Source organism: Taudactylus pleione, unplaced genomic scaffold (genome assembly GCF_031769625.1).
Source record: "Taudactylus pleione unplaced genomic scaffold, aTauple2 ptg000080l, whole genome shotgun sequence".
NCBI lineage: Eukaryota > Metazoa > Chordata > Amphibia > Anura > Myobatrachidae > Taudactylus > Taudactylus pleione.
The window spans coordinates 3,215,389-3,239,501 of NW_028284482.1; the positions used below are offsets into that span (position 1 = coordinate 3,215,389).

Below are 24,113 nucleotides of genomic sequence, written 5' to 3' on the forward strand. Positions count from 1 at the left end.
AGTCCTCTGGACTCTGGAGAGATGGACAAGGTAAGCCAGTAGCACCCAAGGCATACTACCCAAGCTTGGCTAAGGCAGCACATGGTCTGACTCACCTGGGAAAGCAAGGTATGTGCAAGTTGGTCAGGGCATATTGGTGTGCACCAGGTTTCTCTTCCCAAGCCGAAAAGAGGGCAATGTCCTGTTTGACATGCTTGAGGAAGAACGTTGGAGAAACAATACCAACCGAGCCACCCCACATTCCTCCGACAGATGGACTTTTTCAGGTAATACAAATTGATTTCATCCAATTATCACCCTGCAGGAATCTCAAGTATGTATTAGTTTGTACAGATGTATTTTCTAACTGGGTAGAGGCATACCCAGCTGACACTAATACTGCTGCGTTCACTGCTAAAAAGATTGTTCAGGAGTTTGTATCCCTAGAATTATTGAAAGTGATAGGGGTACTCATTCCACAGGTAATGTCTTCCAGAACATGTGTAAGTTGATGGGTATTAATAGTGTTCTTCACACCCCTTACCGACCACAAGCCACGCCAAGGTGGAGAGGATGAATGGTACTATTAAAAATAAATTAAGTAAGATCATGGCAGAAACTGGACTGGGGTGGCCAGAAGCATTACCACTAGTTCTTCATAGCATCAAGACAACTCCCAGACTCCCTCTTAATCTGTCCCTCTTTGAAATACTGTTTGGTAGACAACCTCATTTGATTATAAGCCCACAGGAAGATTTGAAAAGTAACAATGAGGTAACTGTAAGGTATCTTATAACAATGAGTAAACAGTTGAAGCAGCAACAGCAGAAACTGAAATTGTTGTCACATGATATGCCTGAAACAAACTGTCATGATGTTGAACCTGGAGAATTTGTTATGATGAGAAATTTCTTGCGTTCGGGTTGTTTGGCAGATCGGTGGGAAGGTCCGTATCAAGTGTTGCTGACGAGTACAACTTCCTTGAAAGTGGCAGAGAGAGATACCTGGGTCCATTCCACTCACTGTAAGAAGGTCAACCAACTAGTGGAGAGACAAGGCGGAATCGAGGTAGATAACGTAGACCTGTCAATTGCGAGTCTGTTCCGGGAGGGTTAAAGGTTACAGTGAAATACCTGACCTAAAGAAATTTGTAGATCATTGTTTTCAGCAATGGAGTGGCCTGCTGTGGTTATCTTTGTGTTTTCTCCCAGAGTTTTCATCATCCTGGGTTGTTTCGGGATTTCTGGTTTCTGTAATGGAGGACAGATAATGGAGAGGGGAGCTAATGTCGATATCGATGGAGTGGAATTGGGAGAAGGAGCTCTAAACCAATCGGGGGAGTATCTGACCAAACCCAGTACAGTAATTGCTAAGAGATCTGTTATGCTTGAAACTCGGAGACACTGTGAAGGTCTATCATCTGAGGATTATTGTATGTGTGAGTTTTGTGCGTCCCTAGTTTATGAGAGATCCATTCAACCGTGCCAGCCTAAGTATAACCCATATTGGGGTGGGTATCCTTTAGAGGATTATCATGCCATGGTGGGCAAAGTTTTAAACCAAACTGACTGTTGGGTATGCTCTCACGTGCCTCAAGGACAACATAATGTAGGGTTAGTGCCATTCCCATTGAATGTCTCTGAGGTTGCAAATAGGGGATGCACTGGATGGAAAATTTCTTAAGTCCAAACCACCTCATTTTAAACTCGACCAGTACCAAGTAGATAGATCACTTTTATGTTTGAACGTCACTAACTTCAATAAACCAGGAAGTTGGGAGGTGACTGGGAATAACCAGACGATGACCTTCTCATTAAGAGCTGATAATGAGCCTATAGATTTTGAACTGCTACGCACAATTAGGTTAAATGGGAGACACTCCCGGTATCGATATACACTAAGTTCCACCAAAGAAATGGTTGGTAGGGTACCAGAAGGATATTGTGCCATGGTATTACAATCAGAAACATGTATTGATCAGATGGGAGAACCGGAAATAGGATCACTTGCTAGGGAAGTGTGTTTAACGATTATGATGTTTTCTATCCCTTATGTTCACCCCGATGATGTATATTTTATATGTGGAAGGAAAGTGTATAAGTAGCTCTCTCCGAGTTCCAAAGGTTTATGTTATTTGGGAAGGATACTTCCAGAGGTTATGACCCTTACACATGGTGAAATGCTTGGTATCCATAAAAACACACCATCTCCATATCTTCATACGCATTATGAACACTAGTGACCCCAGGGAGGTGATAGACCGGAAGATGGATGAAATTCTGCAGCTGAAATGGAAATTTCGAAAGAAACATAATGCTTCACTGATTGAAGTTGAGGAAAAGGTAGAAGAGTGGTTAACTTGGTTGAACCCTGTGAAATGGTTCTCCGGTCTAGGAGAGTGGGTCCAGGAACTGGTTGCTACTGTGGGTAAACTCCTGATCCTTATACTGATTGTCATCTTAGTAATTGACTTATGTGTCAATTGTGTTCATAATGTACTGAAGTGTGGAAAATGTACAAGGGCGAACAGAGAAACCAAGATCATGGTGATGAGCAATGATATTATGGATACCAAGGTCAAGGAAGAACTGTATTACAATCCTGAATTAGAGTGTACCATCAGATAATGTATAGATTTAGCCATGCATAAAATTATGAAATGTTATTTTAAACATCTTAAATAATGTAAGTCCCTATTCCCCTTCAAGACTTCCTTTATAGGTTAGGTGCATCCCCACATCTTTCCCATGATCTGCCAAGATCCGCGGTGTGTGTATAAGGGTAGTTTTATGTCCCTCCCAGAGACACATTATTGATGGTTTACTGACCACATTGTGCCATCCCATAATATAACATTAAATAATATCCCATAGTGTAAGACTAAAAATAAACAAAATAAGACCAGAGTGTGATAGCGTGTTGTTTGCTATCAAAGGGTAGACTGGCGAAGCCGGATGATTGGCTGAGAGAAGATCTTAGCATTACTATCAAGCGACGCCATCTTGCGTCGTCAGCATGAAACCATGGTGTGTGATGGTAATATGCTATTATTAGCATCGTGCGATCGCATTACCACTGCATACTGTTTAAAATCCTATCATACCCCATATGCACAGATACACAAATAAATATATATATTTAAAGACTTCATATATTCAGTGATGACAGACTTGTCTTGTAGATATGTCTGTGACAAATAATTAAGAATACACAAAGATACTGTGAGTGTTTACTTCAAATATATACACATTATGTCTGTGCTTTGGAACCACACTCAAAGTCTGGAAAGCAATTATTTCTTGGGCGACTTAAAACGCTAAATAGCGACATTTAGGTATATAGATCATTAGGAATTCATATTATATATTTTGGGTGTTTTATTGTTGAAAATAAACCTTAATCCTTAAAACAGATGTTGCCTACAATATATGCAAATTAACTGGTTAAGTGAAATGCATGGTGGTAGAAACGTAACATGATAATGGTTGAGTGTTTCGGCATCAATAGCATATATCCACCGACTTAGTTACAGTTACTGTGATGGAAGTGAATAGAATTTAGGGTTTTGTTATTGAAGTGCCTGCATAGGTAATATGCATTGATGCAGGGTCGACACCAGCTCATTAATAGAAAATCTCTGATATTTTGTATTATCAATGTGCCATACATGTGTGTAGGAGAACTGCTTCTTCGTTCACAGAATATAAGACAGGCAAAGTAGTAATGAGATTGTGATCATCCTGAGAGTGGGAGGTGTTTCTGGTGATCTGCTGGCCAGAGAGGCCCTGTGTGAGATATAGCCCAGCATGGATGCTCTGCACCTGTTCTATGTCCTGGCAGCAAATGATAGCATTCAATAATTACTACTCAACCTATTTCCTACTATATTTTTATCCTTTGTGAATACTTTTGAAAAATACAACACGTTGATGTAGTAAGAGTTCTCTTTATCTCCCCATACCAATCTACGCTATCAATCTTTTGGTAGCCCAATATGATCAGAATTGTATTATATTCTTGCTGTTTGTGCTCCTGGAATTTGTTTATGGTTCTGTAGCAATGACTATTTTACATTAGTTATAAAGCTTCTGGCACAGGAGGAAATCGAAAAGTGAAGGATCTCACTGAAGTCACTGCATATGTTTGAAGGTAAGTTACTATCTCCACGTGTGTAACTACACAAACAATGTAACTAGACCAATGACAAGCACGGCTATTTCAGTGGTTCCCTTACACTCCCTTATTGACTCGTAACCAAATATTGAAAGCATTACTCTATGTGACACAAAACCTTCCCGGAGCTTTGTAGTTGTTAATGTCATTATAACTCACTGCAAGTCATATCAATGACCACATCAAGGTTTACATATTGGATTTTCTGGAGTCCACAGAAATCTTAAATGAAAAGTACCTCACACAGATCTTTCCCATGGCCAATAGAGAAAATCCCATAATATAGACATTCTGGGGAACATCAAAAGACATGAAATAACTTCATTAAATGCTGTAACTCTAAGACTTTTGTGAGTTTAGGTTGTTTAAAGTAACCCTGACCTGTACAGAAGTTCAAAAGATGGTAATGTACTATTGTTTCACATCTTGGTTGCAGCACAAAATAAAAACTTTCAAAAATAGAAAAACCCTTTAAAACTTGATGCTAAGACATTTTGATGAGAAGCTGGCAAACCATTCTAAAATGCATAGGATGGAGTCCCTGCAAGAAGAGACACAAGTTGTGTGGGAAAGCTCCATACCAATGCTTGCCAGATATACATTGACAATCGCCGATTGTCATTTGCTCTCATCCATTACCAGATTTTTGATCCAAACAGCCAACTTGTTTAAAACTGGCCATACACCTTAAGATTATCTGTCTAACCATCCAACTAGTTAGCTGGTTGGAAAGAAATTCCAGTAATGTATGAGAGAAAAAGACAATTGTCCATTTGCTCCCAAATACCAGTAAAAAAGACCAAAACGGTAGTTCAGACAAATTGGTTTAAACAGTCTGACCTAACCAATTTGTCTGAATGACCGTTTTTGCCAGTTTTCCCGTGGTTGGGAACAAATTGTCAATTGTTATTTGCACTTATACATTACCAGATTTACGTTCCAACCAGCCAACTAGTTGGATGGTTAAGCAGATAATCTTAAGAGCCATGCCCAGGGGATGTAGTTTGGAAGCCGATGGCCTAAATGCCGACCGCCGGCTTCCAGACTTTCTAATCCTGGCGTGGTACTAATGACAGGAGTCGAAAATTCGACGCCTGTCATTAACCAAACGCCGGAAGAGTGACGCCCAGCATACCGAGCTTAGGTAATCTGGGCACCGGGCGCGAGTAGCCGCAGGGGGGAGGGTTAGGTTTAGGGCTCCCAGGGCGATTTAGTGTTAGGTACCCCCCCACTGGGAGGGTTAGGTTTAGGTAGCAAGGAAGGGGGGATTAGGGTTAGGCACTTGAGGGGAGATTAGGGTTAGGGGGTAGAATTAGGTTAGCGTTACTCACCTTAGGGACGATCAGGATTTTCACCCTTGCCGGCTGCCGCAGTCGCGATTTCAGCCACCGGCCATGCGTCCGGCAGTAATACCTACTACACCCATAGCCAGCTGTCTTCCATTCTTATTTTTAACATAAAAAAGGGGCCGGGTAGACCACATCACCTGGAGGTCCCGCAAAGTAGGCAGATCTTCCATGGGACAACCTATACCCGCTCAAAAATTCTTCTCACATGAGTAGTGAGGAACCAGGTGTTACCCCGGCTCGTTATTTTCCTTACTCATTAGTTTAAGGCATACTTTGCCACAGTTATATGAGTCATATCACCTTGTCACACATGCTTAAACATATAAGGGAGAGCTGACTTAAATTACCCTAGGAGCTTTATTAAACACATTATTAATAGGCATTTGGCTAGCCTATATATTTTGATGATTTATTGTTGAAAATAAACTTTAATCCTTAAAACAGATGTTGCCTACAATATATGCAATTTAGCTGGTTTAGTGAAATGCATGGTGGTAGAAAATTAACATGATAATGGTTGAGTGTTTCGGTGTCAGTAGCATATATCCACCGACTTTGTTACAGTTACTGTGATGGAAGTGAATAGAACTTAGGGTAGGGTTATTGAAGTGCCCGCATAGGTAATATTGTGATACCCTAAACTAATCACTTGTAAGAATGGAGTTTCTCGGTTCTCGTTCAACACAGAGAGGTAAAGAGGTAATCTAATTTATTGTCACAAAGAAATTATACAACATCACATTCAGGTAGTATATATCACAGATTCACTTTAGATGGTAATTACGTTAACATTTACTTTTACAATGTCAATTCAGATAAAACGAAACTATGACTTGAGTTTCTTTTTATTAAGCAGGAACTTAGCCTCCTGGCTATGATTATTATCACACTGCTCCTAGGAACTTAAAAGGTTAAAGCATGCAATATAATAACAACAGTGAATGTTATCAACTTATCATGAAACAGCACCAATAATGGATGCCAGTCTAGGAATGAATCCTTAAATATGCTAACTAACTTAACGCTTACTGGCCAGAAGCTACACCTTAACAAATTACTAAAATATCCAGTCTTTCTAAGTGTACACTATGTTGCCCGGGATGCTGGTTAATAGGTTTGTCCTTAACCTGGTTTGTAGCAAAACTGACTCCGCTGGTAGGTAATGCAGGGCTGAGTTATTCCTAACTGCACTGGATTTACTCTTTTACTCCTAGACAGCTGCCAAATACTGATACAAAGTTACTGTTCCTGTCTAACGATGCAGCAATAATAAGGTTGGCAATGCTAATGCGACTGTGACTTTGTAGCATATGCCTGCTTTACAGTGTGGAAGTTTAATTGCCGCAGTCTCTTGGCGCTTGTGGTGGGCACTGTAATATGATGCCCCACCTGACTCTCCTGCACTGGTGGCAAAGGTGGGAAGTTTAATGGACGCAGTCTCTGGGTGCTGGTGGTGGGCACTGTAATATGCTACCCCACCTGACTCTCCTGCACTGGTGGCAAATGTGGGAAGTTTAATTGACGCAGTCTCTGGGTGCTTGTGGTGGGCACTGTCATATGCTACTCCACCTGACTCTCCTGCACTGGTGGCAAATGTGGGGGGCAAGCTTATAAGTTCTGCTCGTTTGTCTATTTGGGGCAACTGTGAGTATACATTTATTGAAATGGCAGGGATGCAGATCGGCTTCTTACCCCCGCCGCGATAAGCCTTAATGTGCAGTCTCCGTCTTCCACAGGGTTAACAGCCACCTCCGATGGGTCTCACTAACCCCGCCTCCGGACACACCTCCGCTCCTCCCGGCAGCCGTCAATCAAGGAACCCCCGCTGGAGCCACGCCTCAGCCGACAATACCACAGACTGTTTCCGGCTGTCTCCTCCTTCCTCTCGGACGCCTTCGGGATGCTGCTCCTGCTCTGGCCGCCTTTACACCGCCGGCTGATACTTCCCGACTCCACCAGGTAAGACACTACGTAGCGCGGATCCCCCTGCCTCTGTCTCTCCTGGACAACTACGCACTTGCCGCGCGTACTCTGCCCTTTTAAGGCAGACTCCCTTCCCCGCTCTCCCCTCAACGGCCCTTCACTGCTCGTGCCCTATCTCTCCTCCTTGCCCAGACAGGGCAGCTTCCACCCCTGTTATCCTTTTGGTACATTCTGTCCTCGTGTCCCCCTCCACAAGTTACCAGGTGCTCTACTGGGCACGACCAAGTCCTCCCCTCACAACAGGGATCAGTCATCCAACCTATTCTCCTTACACCAGTCCATCATTCTTGTGCCCCCTGGTTGGTTCCCCTATTTCTGGGGTACCACATTCCTCCCTACTTGAAGCATGCGTGTCCTCACGCATTTCACCATTTTAACAAGTTAAACCGACATTACTTTATAACATTCTACCGTATAATTTGATCAATCAATGACAGGTGCAACAATTAACTCTTATCAGTACTTTACAACATTCTACTGTATAATTTGATTAATCAATAACAGGTGCAACAATTAACTCTTATTCCCGATATCTAAGTGGTAATAGTCCTTTTGTGCTTTTCTCGGAACGTCTTAGCTGACACTCTTTCTCTTCTGTTCCCATTGGAATTGCTGCAGCATTCTCTTCCGATCTCTCAGTTTCGGAAAGTTTGGAGGACCACAGTACTGACCAGTACGTACTCATCACTATGTTCATACATTCATCAGAATTCTGAGTATCTGACTCCATTGGCATGCTACTAGCATGATCCTCCCTTTGCGGAACATTCTCTGTTTGATAAGGACAAAGTTTCAGTTGGTTCCGGTGGACCACTATGGCACGAACTCCATCTTCTTTTTGTATTTTATATACATCTTTCTCTTGATGTGCCGATTCCAATATCAGGTAAGGTGTTGGTTCCCACCATGGGTCAATTTTACTATGCCTTTGATTATTTTTTCTTAAAACTCGATCTCCTATTTTCAGTGGTTCAGCCCAAGCAGACAGATCATAGTTCTCTTTTTGCCTCTCGTGAGCAATGTCCATGTGCCGTTTTACAATCTCTTGGGTGACTTTAAGTCTTTGTTGATGTTCTGTTACCCAATCGGAGGTTGGAGTAGATTTTTGCCATCGAGCGAACGGTAATTGAAGACGAACATCCTCAGGTAGCTGCCCTAATCTTCCGAACAACAAATAATATGGCGTGTGCCCGGTTGAGTCATGAGTAGTATTATTATATATATATATTAATTCAGCTACCAACATAGGCCATTCTTGTCTTTCTTGCATGGACAATGCTCTAAGCATATGGATTAGAGTTTGGTTGGTCCGTTCGCACAGCCCATTTCCTTGAGGATGGTAGGCGGTTGTTTGCAACTTTTGACACCCACATAAAGTGCACATCTCTTTGAACAACTTCGCAGTAAACGCCGGTCCTTGATCTGTTAATATCTTCATTGGATACCCGTAAGGGCGTACGAAAGCTCTCCAGAAGAGTTCAGCAGTGGTTTTTGCTGCTAAGTCTTTTACCGGTAGTACCACTGCAAACTTAGTATAATGGTCGACAATAGTGAGTGCATATTCGAATCTGGTATGGCTTCTTTCCAGCTTCACATGGTCCAATGTGACCAATTCTAATGGACTTGTACTGTTGATGGGGTGTAGGGGGGCCTTTTGGTTACCCAGCGATGGTTTTCTCAAGCTACAATTAATACAGTTCTGGCACCACTCCTCTACATCCAAGCGTAGACCGACCCAATAGAACCGCTGTCTTAGGTTAACTTCTGTTTTTTTGTAACCGAAATGTCCTGACCGGTCATGGTATGCTTGCAACAATTCTGCAGACTTCTCCCTAGGAATTAGAATTTGACTATGGGGCTGGTGCGTCTTTGGATTTACGCTTTGTCTTAAGATGATGCCCTCCTGTACAGTCAATCGGTCCCTTTGCTGCCAGAGTTTAGTTAACTCCTCTGGTAACTGTTGTTTTTTTTGTCTCTTCCTTTGTTGTAACATGGTTTTTAGTTGTTTCATTATAAGGGACTCCTGCTGCCACTTTTGCCACTCCCCCGCAGACCCCAAGTCGATGACTTCATAATTAATGGAACTACATGCTGAGACCACCTTTCTTTTTGGTATGAAGCTGTTGATGAAAGCTGGAATCTCTATGGTTTCCCGTTGGTCTATGTGTTCTGGTTCTTCCTGACTTGGTAAGCGGGATAGCGCATCCGCGTTGCTGTTACTTTTACCAGTCCAATAGGCAATAGTAAATCTGAAATTGGCTAGACGGGAATACCAGCGTTGCTCTAAAGCTCCCAATTGCGCTGTCTGTAAGTGGGCTAGTGGATTACAATCAGTGTAAGCCGAGAAAACTGCCATAGTTAAATAGTCCTTGAATTTCTTAGTGACAGCCCACACTAATGCCAAGAACTCTAATTTGAAGGCACTGTAGTTGGAATTGTTCCGTTCCATCTTTCTTAATCCTCTACTAGCGTAGGCTATAACTCTCTCGTCCCCATCTTGCTTCTGCGCCAGCACTGCTCCCAACCCCTGTTTGCTTGCATCGGTGTACAGGGAGAAAGGAAGACTGTAATCGGGGTAGGCCAGAATAGGAGCCTGCATTAGTTCCTGTCTCAGTTGCTCAAACGCCTCTTGCTGACGAGCATTCCACTCTACTTCCTTGGACACTTTTCTTCCTGATTTTGATACTCCCCTAAGTAGTTCATGCAACAGGCAGGCAACTTTGGCAAAGTTTTTGATAAATCGTCGATAATACCCGACAAATCCCAAGAAACGCCTCACGTCTTTAATGGTTCGGGGCACGGGCCATTCCTGAATTACTTGGATTTTATCTGTATCAGGCTTCACCCCTTTTGAACTCACTATGTGTCCCAAATATTTCACCTCAGGTTTTAGTAGATGACACTTTGCCGGGTTAAGTTTGAGTCCGTATTTGATCAAACGCTGGAACACTTCCTGAAGATGTTTGAGATGCTCTTCGTAAGTTCGGGAGAATATGATAATGTCATCTAAATATAAGAGTACTAACTCATAGTTCAGATGTCCCAAACAATGTTCCATAACTCTTTGAAATGTTGCGGGGGCATTGCACAGTCCAAATGGCATCCTCAAGAATTCATGTAAGCCCATTGGGGTGGTAAAGGCGGTCTTTTCCTGATCTCCCGGTGCCATTCCAATTTGCCAGTACCCACTGGTCAGGTCCAATGTAGAGAAATACTGCGCGGATTTTAAGGCCGTCAGCGACTCTTCTATCCGGGGCAGTGGATAGGCATCTCGATGTGTAACATGGTTGAGTTTCCTATAATCAACGCAGAGCCGCAGTTGACCATTTTTCTTTTTCACTAGTACAATGGTCGCCGCCCAAGAACTATGGCTCTCTTTGATCACTCCTGCAGCCTTCATTTATTCCAACATTCGGCGCACGGGTTGATATAAGGCTGGCGCTAAGGGACGATATCTTTCCTTAATTGGTGGCACTTCCCCAGTTACAATGCAGTGTAGGATATGAGTTACTGTACCAAAATCAGCCGGGTGCTTACTAAAAGCTTCGCCATTTTCTCTCACCACTCTCAGGGCTCCTTCCTTCTGAGCTGGTGTCGTTTCCTCACCACCAATGTGTAACTCTTCCCACCAAGGCAGCTCTTCAGAAATGTTCTCTTCCGTCCTTCCATCCATTTTCTTAGTTTTCATTCCCAGACTATGAACATCCTGGAACGATGTCCAAATAAGTTTGGCCACTGGTTGGTGTCGATACAGTTTCACCGTCTTATTATGGGGGTTCAATACCCTAATAGGTACCCGGCCTTGGACCACTGTGACAACAGCATGAGCCACTGCCACTTCCCCCCGGTTCAGCATCATACATGGTTCCACTATGGCTTCGTACTTTTCTCCATGGGGTCCACTGGGTCCTTTTCCCCATAGGAGCACTTCCGAGTTAGGCGGAATTTTGACAGGTTTGCCATCCCCGATTCGTCCCCATCCTACTTCTCCTTTTGCATTTACCAGGTGCTGATGCCCCTGAAGCACCTTAATAGTTTTTTTCAGAATCCGTTGTTCTGCCATCATGGCTTGCGATAATTCTTTTTTCAAAGCAGCAATCCATTCATCGGGGCATTTTTGGAGGATATTCATGCCAAGTATGACGGGTATCGACTTGGGATCTTCCGAATGCGTAATCAGACATCCTTGTTTAGATAGTGAACTGCTGCCAATTTTAATATCTGCTTCCCAATATCCAAGACAATTGATGCCTAACCCATTGCTGGCTATCAATTGTAACCAGGATGGTGGGGGTAACACGACTTGGTCCGCGGCCCAATGTTGTTGAAAGAGGGTAAATTGAATCGTTGTAATCTGCGACCCAGTGTCAATCATTGCAGGGGTTTTGACTCCATTAATATCAATGGTGAGCATGGGACATTTTCCCACATAACGGGGCCACCATTCGCCCATACTAGGGTCTGTGACTATTGTTCCCCCCGTGGTTCGTTCTCTCTCCCCGGGGCCTGGGAGTTTAAACTCTCCACTTGAGAACAATTCCTTTCGATATGTCCTGGTCTCTGGCATTGTCGACAAATAGGACGCTCCTGGGTATCAAATTGGTCGGTAACCCGTCGACCCGTTCTTCTAGGAGGGGCCCACCAATCCTCTGTATTCTGTTCTCTATCATTCCTCCACCTTGATGTTTGATAATTGGTAGATTTGTTTTTCTTCAAAGTCCGCATTTCGTGACGAATTTCAGCCATTCCCAACATTAATTCTTTCAGCTGCTTCTCTACAGTTCCAAGAGGATCATTAGATGGTAACTGAGTGCTTTGTTTCACCAGATCCTTTCTAAGCAAAGGATTTCCTTCTCCCATATGTCTTGTCTTGGTCCCACTATGACCCTCCTGGAAGTCTGGCATCTCTGGAAAACTTAACTCGGGTCCTCTTTGGGAACCCACTATTTTTATAGCCATTTCTTTAAAATCCAGAAAAGAATGTTCCGGCATCTGCATTTTTAACAATTTCAGTTGGGACTTAATGCCTTCTCCATTAGAGCCCTCGATGAACTGGGCTATAAGTACTTCATCCGTATCTCCCACTTCTTCGTTCCCAATAGTCCGGATATCCCGAAGTGCTTCTTGTAAACTTAGAGCGTAATCTCTTAGTGTCTCCCCTGGGAATTGTTTACGACCATAGAACAATGTCTTGAGTTCTGATACTGTCCTGGTTTCAAATGTAGCGGCCAGTCGCTAAAAGATTTGATCTACGTCACGTCTTTCCTCTGCTGGCCATGATGTCACTTCCCGTAGAGCCGCCCCTTTTAACTGGCAAATCAGGATTTCCACTTGTTGACGTTCGTTTAACGGGTATAGTCTAAACATTGATCTTATTTTATTTTGAAATTCCGTTAGGTTACTTCCCTCGCCTCCATATCTATCTCCACTAAAAGTAGGCAGCCAGGGAGCACCGAAGTAATAAGGAAGGGTTATGGGGTTGATTTGCGGAATACCACTTCCACTTGCTCCAGCCGAGTCCCCCATTGCTCTTTGTTCCTGTGACATTATACACTTTTCTAATGACCTCTCACCTACCTCTTCACTTTGGACTCTGGATCCTGTACTTAGTGACGCCAAATTGTGATACCCTAAACTAATCACTTGTAAGAATGGAGTTTCTCGGTTCTCGTTCAACACAGAGAGGTAAAGAGGTAATCTAATTTATTGTCACAAAGAAATTATACAACATCACATTCAGGTAGTATAAATCACAGATTCACTTTAGATGGTAATTACGTTAACATTTACTTTTACAATGTCAATTCAGATAAAACTAAACTATGACTTGAGTTTCTTTTTATTAAGCAGGAACTTAGCCTCCTGGCTACGATTATTATCACGCTGCTCCTAGGAACTTAAAAGGTTAAAGCATGCAATATAATAACAACAGTGAATGTTATCAACTTATCATGAAACAGCACCAATAATGGATGCCAGTCTAGGAATGAATCCTTAAATATGCTAACTAACTTAACGCTTACTGGCCAGAAGCTACACCTTAACAAATTACTAAAATATCCAGTCTTTCTAAGTGTACACTATGTTGCCCGGGATGCTGGTTAATAGGTTTGTCCTTAACCTGGTTTGTAGCAAAACTGACTCCGCTGGTAGGTAATGCAGGGCTGAGTTATTCCTAACTGCACTGGATTTCCTCTTTTACTCCTAGACAGCTGCCAAATACTGATACAAAGTTACTGTTCCTGTCTAACGATGCAGCAATAATAAGGTTGGCAATGCTAATGCGACTGTGACTTTGTAGCATATGCCTGCTTTACAGTGTGGAAGTTTAATTGCCGCAGTCTCTTGGCGCTTGTGGTGGGCACTGTAATATGATGCCCCACCTGACTCTTCTGCACTGGTGGCAAAGGTGGGAAGTTTAATTGACGCAGTCTCTGGGTGCTCGTGGTGGGCACTGTAATATACTACCCCACCTGACTCTCCTGCACTGGTGGCAAATGTGGGAAGTTTAATTGACGCATTCTCTGGGTGCTTGTGGTGGGCACTGTCATATGCTACCCCACCTGACTCTCCTGCACTGGTGGCAAATGTGGGGGGCAAGCTTATAAGTTCTGCTCGTTTGTCTATTTGGGGCAACTGTGAGTATACATTTATTGAAATGGCAGGGATGCAGATCGGCTTCTTACCCCCGCCGCGATAAGCCTTAATGTGCAGTCTCCGTCTCCCACAGGGTTAACAGCCACCTCCGATGGGTCTCACTAACCCCGCCTCCGGACACACCTCCGCTCCTCCCGGCAGCCGTCAATCAAGGAACCCCCGCTGGAGCCACGTCTCAGCCGACAATACCACAGACTGTTTCCGGCTGTCTCCACCTTCCTCTCGGACGCCTTCGGGAGGCTGCTCCTGCTCTGGCCGCCTTTACACCACCGGCTGATACTTCCCGACTCCACCAGGTAAGACACTATGTAGCGCGGATCCCCCTGCCTCTGTCTCTCCTGGACAACTGCGCACTTGCCGCGCGTACTCTGCCCTTTTAAGGCAGACTCCCTTCCCCGCGCTCCCCTCAATGGCCCTTCACCGCTCGTGCCCTATCTCTCCTCCTTGCCCAGACAGGGCAGCTTCCACCCCTGTTATCCTTTTGGTACATTCTGTCCTCGTGTCCCCCTCCACAAGTTACCAGGTGCTCTACTGGGCACGACCAAGTCCTCCCCTCACAACAGGGATCAGTCCTCCAACCTATTCTCCTTACACCAGTCCAGCATTCTTGTGCCCCCCTGGTTGGTTCCCCTATTTCTGGGGTACCACAATATGCACTGATGCAGGGTCGACACCAGCTCATTAATAGAAAATCTCTGATATTTTGTATTATCAATGTGCCATACATGTGTGTAGGAGAACTGCTTCTTCGTTCACAGAATATAAGACAGGCAAAGTAGTAATGTGATTGTGATCATCCTGAGAGTGGGAGGTGTTTCTGGTGATCTGCTGGCCAGAGAGGCCCTGTGTGAGATATAGCCCAGCATGGATGCTCTGCACCTGTTCTATGTCCTGGCAGCAAATGATTGCAATCAATAATTACTACTCAACCTATTTCCTAGCATATTTTTTTCCTTTGTGAATACTGTTAAAAAAAAAACAACACGTTGATGTAGTAAGAGTTCTCTTTATCTCCCCATACCAATCTACGCTATCAATCTTTTGGTAGCCCAATATGATCAGAATTGTATTATATTCTTGCTGTTTGTGCTCCTGGAATTTGTTTATGGTTCTGTAGCAATGACTATTTTACATTAGTTCTAAAGCTTCTGGCACAGGAGGAAATTGAAAAGTGAAGGATCTCACTGAAGTCACTGCATACTTTCGAAGGTAAGTTACTATCTCCACGTGTGTAACTACACAAACAATGTAACTAGACCAATGACAAGCATGGCTATTTCAGTGGTTCCCTTACACTCCCTTATTGACTCGTAACCAAATATTGAAAACATTACTCTATGTGGCACAAAACCTTCCCGGAGCTTTGTAGTTGTTAATGTCATTATAATTCGCTGCAAGTCATATAAATTACCACATCAAGGTTTACAAACTGGATTTTCTGGAGTCCACAGAACTCTTAAATGAAAAGTACCTCACACAGATCTTTCCCATGGCCAATAGAGAAATCCCATATTATAGACATTCTGGGGAACATCAAAAGACATGAAATAACTTCACCAATGCTGTAACTCTAAGACTTGTGTGAGTTTAGGTTGTTTAAACCCTGACCTGTACAGAAGTTCAAAAGATGGTAATGTACTATTGTTTCACATCTTGGTTGCAGCACAAAATAAAAACTTTCAAAAATAGAAAAACCCTTAAAACTTGATGCTAAGTCATTTCGATGAGAAGCTGGCATACCGTTCTAAAATGCATAGGGGGGAGTCCCTGCAAGAAGAGACACAAGTTGTGTGGTAAAGCTCCATACCAATGCTTACCAGATATACATTGACAATCGCCGATTGTCATTTGCTCTCATCCATTGCAAGATTTTTGATCCAAACAGCCAACTTGTTAAAACTGGTCATACACTTTAAGATTATCTGTCTAACCATCCAACTAGTTAGCTGGTTGGAAAGAAAATCCAGTAATGTATGAGAGAAAAAGACAATTGTCCATTTGCTCCCAAATACCAGAAAAAAAGACCAAAACGGTAGTTCAGACAAATTGGTTTAAACAGTCTGACTTAACCAATTTGTCTGAATGACCGTTTTTGCCCGTTTTCCCGTGGTTGGGAACAAATTGTCAATTGTTATTTGCACCTATACATTACCAGATTTACGTTCCAGCCAGGAAACTAGTTGGATGGTTAAACAGATAATCTTAAGAGCCATGCCCAGGGGATGTAGTTTGGAAGCTGATGGCCTAAATGCCGACCGCCGGCTTCCAGACTTTCTAATCCCGGTGTGGTGCTAATGACAGGTGTCGAAAACTCGACGCCTGTCATTAACCAGACGCTGGAAGAGCAACGCCCAGCATACCGTGCGAAGGTAAGCCGGGCACCGGGCGTGGGTAGCCGCGGGGCGGAGGGTTAGGTTTAGGGCTCCCAGGGCGATTTAGTGTTAGGTACCCCCCCACTGGGAGGGTTAGGTTTAGGTAGCGAGGAAGGGGGGGTTAGGTTTAGGCAGCGGGGAAGTGGAGGTTAGGTTTAGGCACTTAGAGGGAGGATTAGGGTTAGGCACTTGAGGGGAGATTAGGGTTAGGCGGTAGAATTAGGTTAGCGTTACTCACCTTAGGGACGATCAGGATTTTCACCCTTGCCGGCTGCCGCAGTCGCGATTTCAACCATCGGCCATGTGTCCGGCAGTAATACCTACTACACCCATAGCCAGCTGTCTTCCATTCTTATTTTTAACGTAAAAAAGGGGCCGGGTAGACCACATCACCTGGAGGTCCCGCAAAGTAGGCAGATCCTCCATGGGACAACCTATACCCGCTCAAAAATTCTTCTCACATGAGTAGTGAGGAACCAGGTGTTACCCCGGCTCGTTATTTTCCTTACTCATTAGTTTAAGGTATACTTTGCCACAGTTATATGAGTCATATCACCTTGTCACACATGCTTAAACATATAAGGGAGAGCTGACTTAAATTACCCTAGGAGCTTTATTAAACACATTATTAATAGGCATTTGGCTAACCTGTATATTTTGATGTTTTATTGTTGAAAATAAACTTTAATCCTTAAAACAGATGTTGCCTACAATATATGCAATTTAGCTGGTTTAGTGAAATGCATGGTGGTAGAAAATTAACATGATAATGGTTGAGTGTTTCGGTGTCAATAGCATATATCCACCGACTTTGTTACAGTTACTGTGATGGAAGTGAATAGAACTTAGGGTTGGGTTATTGAAGTGCCTGCATAGGTAATATGCATTGATGCAGGGTCGACACCAGCTCATTAATAGAAAATCTCTGATATTTTGTATTATCAATGTGCCATACATGTGTGTAGGAGAACTGCTTCTTCGTTCACAGAATATAAGACAGGCAAAGTAGTAACGTGATTGTGATCATCCTGAGAGTGGGAGGTGTTTCTGGTGATCTGCTGGCCAGAGAGGCCCTGTGTGAGATATAGCCCAGCATGGATGCTCTGCACCTGTTCTATGTCCTAGCAGCAAATGATTGCATTCAATAATTACTACTCAACCTATTTCATAGCATTTTTTTTCCTTTGTGAATACTGTTAAAAAAACAACAACACGTTGATGTAGTAAGAGTTCTCTTTATCTCCCCATACCAATCTACGCTATCAATCTTTTGGTAGCCCAATATGATCAGAATTGTATTATATTCTTGCTGTTTGTGCTCCTGGAATTTGTTTATGGTTCTGTAGCAATGACTATTTTACATTAGTTATAAAGCTTCTGGCACAGGAGGAAATTGAAAAGTGAAGAATCTCACTGAAGTCACTGCATATTTTTGAAGGTATGTTACTATCTCCACGTGTGTAACTACACAAACAATGTAACTAGACCATTGACAAGCACGGCTATTTCAGTGGTTCCCTTACACTCCCTTATTGACTCGTAACCAAATATTGAAAACATTACTCTATGTGGCACAAAACCTTCCCGGAGCTTTGTAGTTGTTAATGTCATTATAATTGGCTGCAAGTCATATAAATTACCACATCAAGGTTTACAAACTGGATTTTCTGGAGTCCACAGAACTCTTAAATGAAAAGTACCTCACACAGATCTTTCCCATGGCCAATAGAGAAATCCCATATAATAGACATTCTGGGGAACATCAAAAGACATGAAATAACTTCATCAATGCTGTAACTCTAAGACTTCTGTGAGTTTAGGTTGTTTAAACCCTGACCTGTACAGAAGTTCAAAAGATGGTAATGTACTATTGTTTCACATCTTGATTGCAGCACAAAATAAAAACTTTCAAAAATAGAAAAACCCTTAAAACTCGATGCTAAGTCATTTCGATGAGAAGCTGGCATACCGTTCTAAAATGCATAGGGGGGAGTCCCTGCAAGAAGAGACACAAGTTGTGTGGGAAAGCTCCATACCAATGCTTACCAGATATACATTGACAATCGCCGATTGTCATTTGCTCTCATCCATTGCAAGATTTTTGATCCAAACAGCCAACTTGTTAAAACTGGCCATACACCTTAAGATTATCTGTCTAACCATCCAACTAGTTAGCTGGTTGGAAAGAAAATCCAGTAATGTATGAGAGAAAAAGACAATTGTCCATTTGCTCCCAAATGCCAGTAAAAAAGACCAAAATGGTAGTTCAGACAAATTGGTTTAAATAGTCTGACTTAAACAATTTGTCTGTATGACCATTTTCGCCCGTTTTCCCGTGGTTGGGAACAAATTGTCAATTGTTATTTGCACCTATACATTACCAGATTTACGTTCCAGCCAGCCAACTAGTTGGATGGTAAAACAGATAATCTTAAGAGCCATGCCCAGGGGATGTAGTTTGGAAATCGATGGCCTAAATGCCGACCGCCGGCTTCCAGACTTTCTAATCCCGGTGTGGTACTAATGACAGGCGTCGAAAACTCGACGCCTGTCATTAACCAGACGCCGGAAGAGCAACGCCCAGCATACCATGCGAAGGTAAGCCGGGCACCGGGCGTGGGTAGCCGCGGAGGGGAGGGTTAGGTTTAGGGCTCCCAGGGCAATTTAGTGTTAGGTACCCCCCCCCACTGGGAGGGTTAGGTTTACGCAGCGGGGAAGTGGAGGTTAGGTTTAGGCTCTTAAAGGGGGGATTAGGGTTAGGGGGTAGAATTAGGTTAGCGTTACTCACCTTATGGACGATCAGGATTTTCACCCTTGCTGGCTGCCGCAGTCGCGATTTCAACCACCGGCCATGCGTCCGGCAGTAATACCTACTACACCCATAGCCAGCTGTCTTCCATTCTTCTTTTTAACGTAAAAAAGGGGCTGGGTAGACCACATCACCTGGAGGTCCCGCAAAGTAGGCAGATCCTCCATGGGGCAACCTATACCCGCTCAAAAATTCTTCTCACATGAGTAGTGAGGAACCAGGTGTTACCCCGGCTCGTTATTTTCCTTACTCATTAGTTTAAGGCATACTTTGCCACAGTTATATGAGTCATATCACCTTGTCACACATGCTTAAACATATAAGGGAGAGCTGACTTAAATTACCCTAGGAGCTTTATTAAACACATTATTAATAGGCATTTGGCTAACCTGTATATTTTGATGTTTTATTGTTGAAAATAAACTTTAATCCTTAAAACAGATGTTGCCTACAATATATGCAATTTAGCTGGTTTAGTGAAATGCATGGTGGTAGAAAATTAACATGATGATGGTTGAGTGTTTCGGTGTCAATAGCATATATCCACCGACTTTGTTACAGTTACTGTGATGGAAGTGAATAGAACTTAGGGTTGGGTTATTGAAGTGCCTGCATAGGTAATATGCATTGATGCAGGGTCGACACCAGCTCATTAATAGAAAATCTCTGATATTTTGTATTATCAATGTGCCATACATGTGTGTAGGAGAACTGCTTCTTCGTCCACAGAATATAAGACAGGCAAAGTAGTAACGTGATTGTGATCATCCTGAGAGTGGGAGGTGTTTCTGGTTATCTGCTGGCCAGAGAGGCCCTGTGTGAGATATAGCCCAGCATGGATGCTCTGCACCTGTTCTATGTCCTAGCAGCAAATGATTGCATTCAATAATTACTACTCAACCTATTTCATAGCATTTTTTTTCCTTTGTGAATACTGTTAAAAAAACAACAACACGTTGATGTAGTAAGAGTTCTCTTTATCTCCCCATACCAATCTACGCTATCAATCTTTTGGTAGCCCAATATGATCAGAATTGTATTATATTCTTGCTGTTTGTGCTCCTGGAATTTGTTTATGGTTCTGTAGCAATGACTATTTTACATTAGTTATAAAGCTTCTGGCACAGGAGGAAATTGAAAAGTGAAGAATCTCACTGAAGTCACTGCATATTTTTGAAGGTATGTTACTATCTCCACGTGTGTAACTACACAAACAATGTAACTAGACCATTGACAAGCACGGCTATTTCAGTGGTTCCCTTACACTCCCTTATTGACTCGTAACCAAATATTGAAAACATTACTCTATGTGGCACAAAACCTTCCCGGAGCTTTGTAGTTGTTAATGTCATTATAATTGGCTGCAAGTCATATAAATTACCACATCAAGGTTTACAAACTGGATTTTCTGGAGTCCACAGAACTCTTAAATGAAAAGTACCTCACACAGATCTTTCCCATGGCCAATAGAGAAATCCCATATAATAGACATTCTGGGGAACATCAAAAGACATGAAATAACTTCATCAATGCTGTAACTCTAAGACTTCTGTGAGTTTAGGTTGTTTAAACCCTGACCTGTACAGAAGTTCAAAAGATGGTAATGTACTATTGTTTCACATCTTGATTGCAGCACAAAATAAAAACTTTCAAAAATAGAAATACCCTTAAAACTCGATGCTAAGTCATTTCGATGAGAAGCTGGCATACCGTTCTAAAATGCATAGGGGGGAGTCCCTGCAAGAAGAGACACAAGTTGTGTGGGAAAGCTCCATACCAATGCTTACCAGATATACATTGACAATCGCCAATTGTCATTTGCTCTCATGCATTACCAGATTTTTGATCCAAACAAGTTGTGTGGGAAAGCTCCATACCAATCATGAGCGTAACTAGAACTTTCTGGGCCCCATAGCAACATTTTTAAGGGGCCCCCCTAACTTAGGTCTTACACAATAACCGTAGTAGTTCCCCTAAAACATTAAATGCCCACTGTAATGGTGCCCCTTACGCAGTGCCCCCGGTAGTGAGCCCCCTGTAGTTGCCCCAGTAATGAGCCCCCTGTAATGCCCCCAGTAGTGAGCCCCCTGCAATGCCCCCAGTAGTGAGCCCCTTGTAGTTGCCCCCAGTAGTGAGCCCCCTGTAATGCCCCCAGTAGTGAGCCCCTTGTAGCTGCCCCCAGTAGTGAGCCCCCTGTAATGCCCCCAGTAGTGAGCCCCTTGTAGCTGCCCCCAGTAGTGAGCCCCCAGTAGTGAGCCCCTGTAGTTGCCCCCAATATCGAGATCCCAGTAGCGAGATCCCAGTAGTGAGCCCCCTGTAGCTGCCCTCAGTAGTGAGCCCCCTGTAGCTGTCCCCTGTAATGCCCCCAGTAGTGAGCCCCCTGTAGCGGCCCCCAGTAGTGAGATCCCAGTAGCTGCCCCCCCCGACCCCGAGTGCGCGCACGCACACACACAAAAAAAACACTTACCATTATCCCTGCTCTTGTGAAGCGAAGCCGCCACCCGCCGCGGCGCCAGCTCCTCGGCACTATGGGAGTGACGTCACGACGTCACTCCCATAGTGCACTGCGGGACCCAGAAGAAGGAGTGAGCTCCATCCTCCGGCTGCCACTGGAGATTTGATTAGGAGCCGGGCGTCCGCTGGTAACACAATGTCAGCGGGCGCCCGGCATATGGAGGGTGCACGGGGTGCGATCGCTGGGCCGGCGGGCACCTTAAGCCGCCGGGCTCCATAGCAATCGCACCCCCTGCACCCTCCATAGTTACGCCACTGATACCAATGCTTACCAGAAATACATTGACAATCGTCGATTATCATTTGCTCTCATCCATTACCAGATTTTTGATCCAAACAGCCAACTTGTTAAAACTGGCCATACACTTTAAGATTACCTGTCTAACCATCCAACTAGTTAGCTGGTTGGAAAGAAAATCCAGTAATGTATGAGAGAAAAAGACAATTGTCCATTTGCTCCCAAATGCCAATAAAAAAGACCAAAACTGTAGTTCAGACAAATAGGTTTAAGCAGTCTGACTTAACCAATTTGTCTGAATGACCGTTTTTGCCCATTTTCCCGTGGTTGGGAACAAATTGTCAATTGTCATTTGCTCCTATACATTACCAGATTTACATTCCAGCCAGCCAACTAGTTGGATGGTTATACAGATAATCTTAAGAGCCATGCCCAGGGGATGTAGTTTGGAAGCCGATGGCCTAAATGCCGACCGCCGGCTTCCAGACTTTCTAATCCCGGTGTGGTACTAATGACAGGCGTCGAAAACTCGACGCCTGTCATTAACCAGACGCCGGAAGAGCAACGCCCAGCATACCGTGCGAAGGTAAGCCGGGCACCGGGCGTGGGTAGCTGCGGGGGGAGGGTTAGGTTTAGGGCTCCCAGGGCGATTTAGTGTTAGGTACCCCCCCCCACTGGGAGGGTTAGGTTTAGGTAGCGAGGAAGGGGGGGTTAGGTTTAGGCAGCGGGGAAGTGGAGGTTAGGTTTAGGCACTTAGAGGGGGGGAATAGGGTTAGGCACTTGAGGGGAGATTAGGGTTAGGCGGTAGAATTAGGTTAGCGTTACTCACCTTAGGGACGATTAGAATTTTCACCCTTGCCGGCTGTCGCAGTCGCGATTTCAACCACCGGCCATGCGTCTGGCAGTAATACCTACTACACCCATAGCCAGCTGTCTTCCATTCTTCTTTTTAACGTAAAAAAGGGGCCGAGTAGACCACATCACCTGGAGGTCCCGCAAAGTAGGCAGATCCTCCATGGGACAACCTATACCCGCTCAAAAATTCTTCTCACATGAGTAGTGAGGAACCAGGTGTTACCCCGGCTCATTATTTTCCTTACTCATTAGTTTAAGGCATACTTTGCCACAGTTATATGAGTCATATCACCTTGTCACACATGCTTAAACATATAAGGGAGAGCTGACTTAAATTACCCTAGGAGCTTTATTAAACACATTATTAATAGGCATTTGGCTAACCTGTATAGTTTGATGTTTTATTGTTGAAAATAAACTTTAATCCTTAAAACAGATGTTGCCTACAATATATGCAATTTAGCTGGTTTAGTGAAATGCATGGTGGTAGAAAATTAACATGATAATGGTTGAGTGTTTCGGTGTCAATAGCATATATCCACCGACTTTGTTACAGTTACTGTGATGGAAGTGAATAGAACTTAGGGTTGGGTTATTGAAGTGCCTGCATAGGTAATATGCATTGATGCAGGGTCGACACCAGCTCATTAAAAGAAAATCTCTGATATTTTGTATTATCAATGTGCCATACATGTGTGTAGGAGAACTGCTTCTTCGTTCACAGAATATAAGACAGGCAAAGTAGTAATGTGATTGTGATCATCCTGAGAGTGGGAGGTGTTTCTGGTGATCTGCTGGCCAGAGAGGCCCTGTGTGAGATATAGCCCAGCATGGATGCTCTGCACCTGTTCTATGTCCTAGCAGCAAATGATTGCATTCAATAATTACTACTCAACCTATTTCATAGCATTTTTTTTCCTTTGTGAATACTGTTAAAAAAACAACAACACGTTGATGTAGTAAGAGTTCTCTTTATCTCCCCATACCAATCTACGCTATCAATCTTTTGGTAGCCCAATATGATCAGAATTGTATTATATTCTTGCTGTTTGTGCTCCTGGAATTTGTTTATGGTTCTGTAGCAATGACTATTTTACATTAGTTATAAAGCTTCTGGCACAGTAGGAAATTGAAAAGTGAAGAAACTCACTGAAGTCACTGCATATTTTTGAAGGTATGTTACT

At 43.4% G+C, this 24,113-nt stretch overlaps 4 non-coding genes across 4 annotated transcripts; all 4 read right to left on the reverse strand.

Moving 5' to 3' along the window:
- Positions 1-5,621: 5,621 nt before the first annotated feature.
- LOC148532251 (U12 minor spliceosomal RNA) lies at positions 5,622-5,771 on the reverse strand. Its single transcript, XR_015877765.1, has one exon. It is a non-coding gene; the product is annotated as a U12 minor spliceosomal RNA (small nuclear RNA).
- Positions 5,772-16,889: 11,118 nt separating this feature from the next.
- Positions 16,890-17,039, reverse strand: LOC148532252 (U12 minor spliceosomal RNA). Its single transcript, XR_015877767.1, has one exon. It is a non-coding gene; the product is annotated as a U12 minor spliceosomal RNA (small nuclear RNA).
- A 2,400-nt stretch (positions 17,040-19,439) lies between these two features.
- On the reverse strand, positions 19,440-19,589 carry LOC148532253 (U12 minor spliceosomal RNA). Its single transcript, XR_015877764.1, has one exon. It is a non-coding gene; the product is annotated as a U12 minor spliceosomal RNA (small nuclear RNA).
- Positions 19,590-23,041: 3,452 nt separating this feature from the next.
- On the reverse strand, positions 23,042-23,191 carry LOC148532254 (U12 minor spliceosomal RNA). The gene has a single exon (XR_015877766.1). It is a non-coding gene; the product is annotated as a U12 minor spliceosomal RNA (small nuclear RNA).
- Between the last annotated feature and the right edge of the window lie 922 nt (positions 23,192-24,113).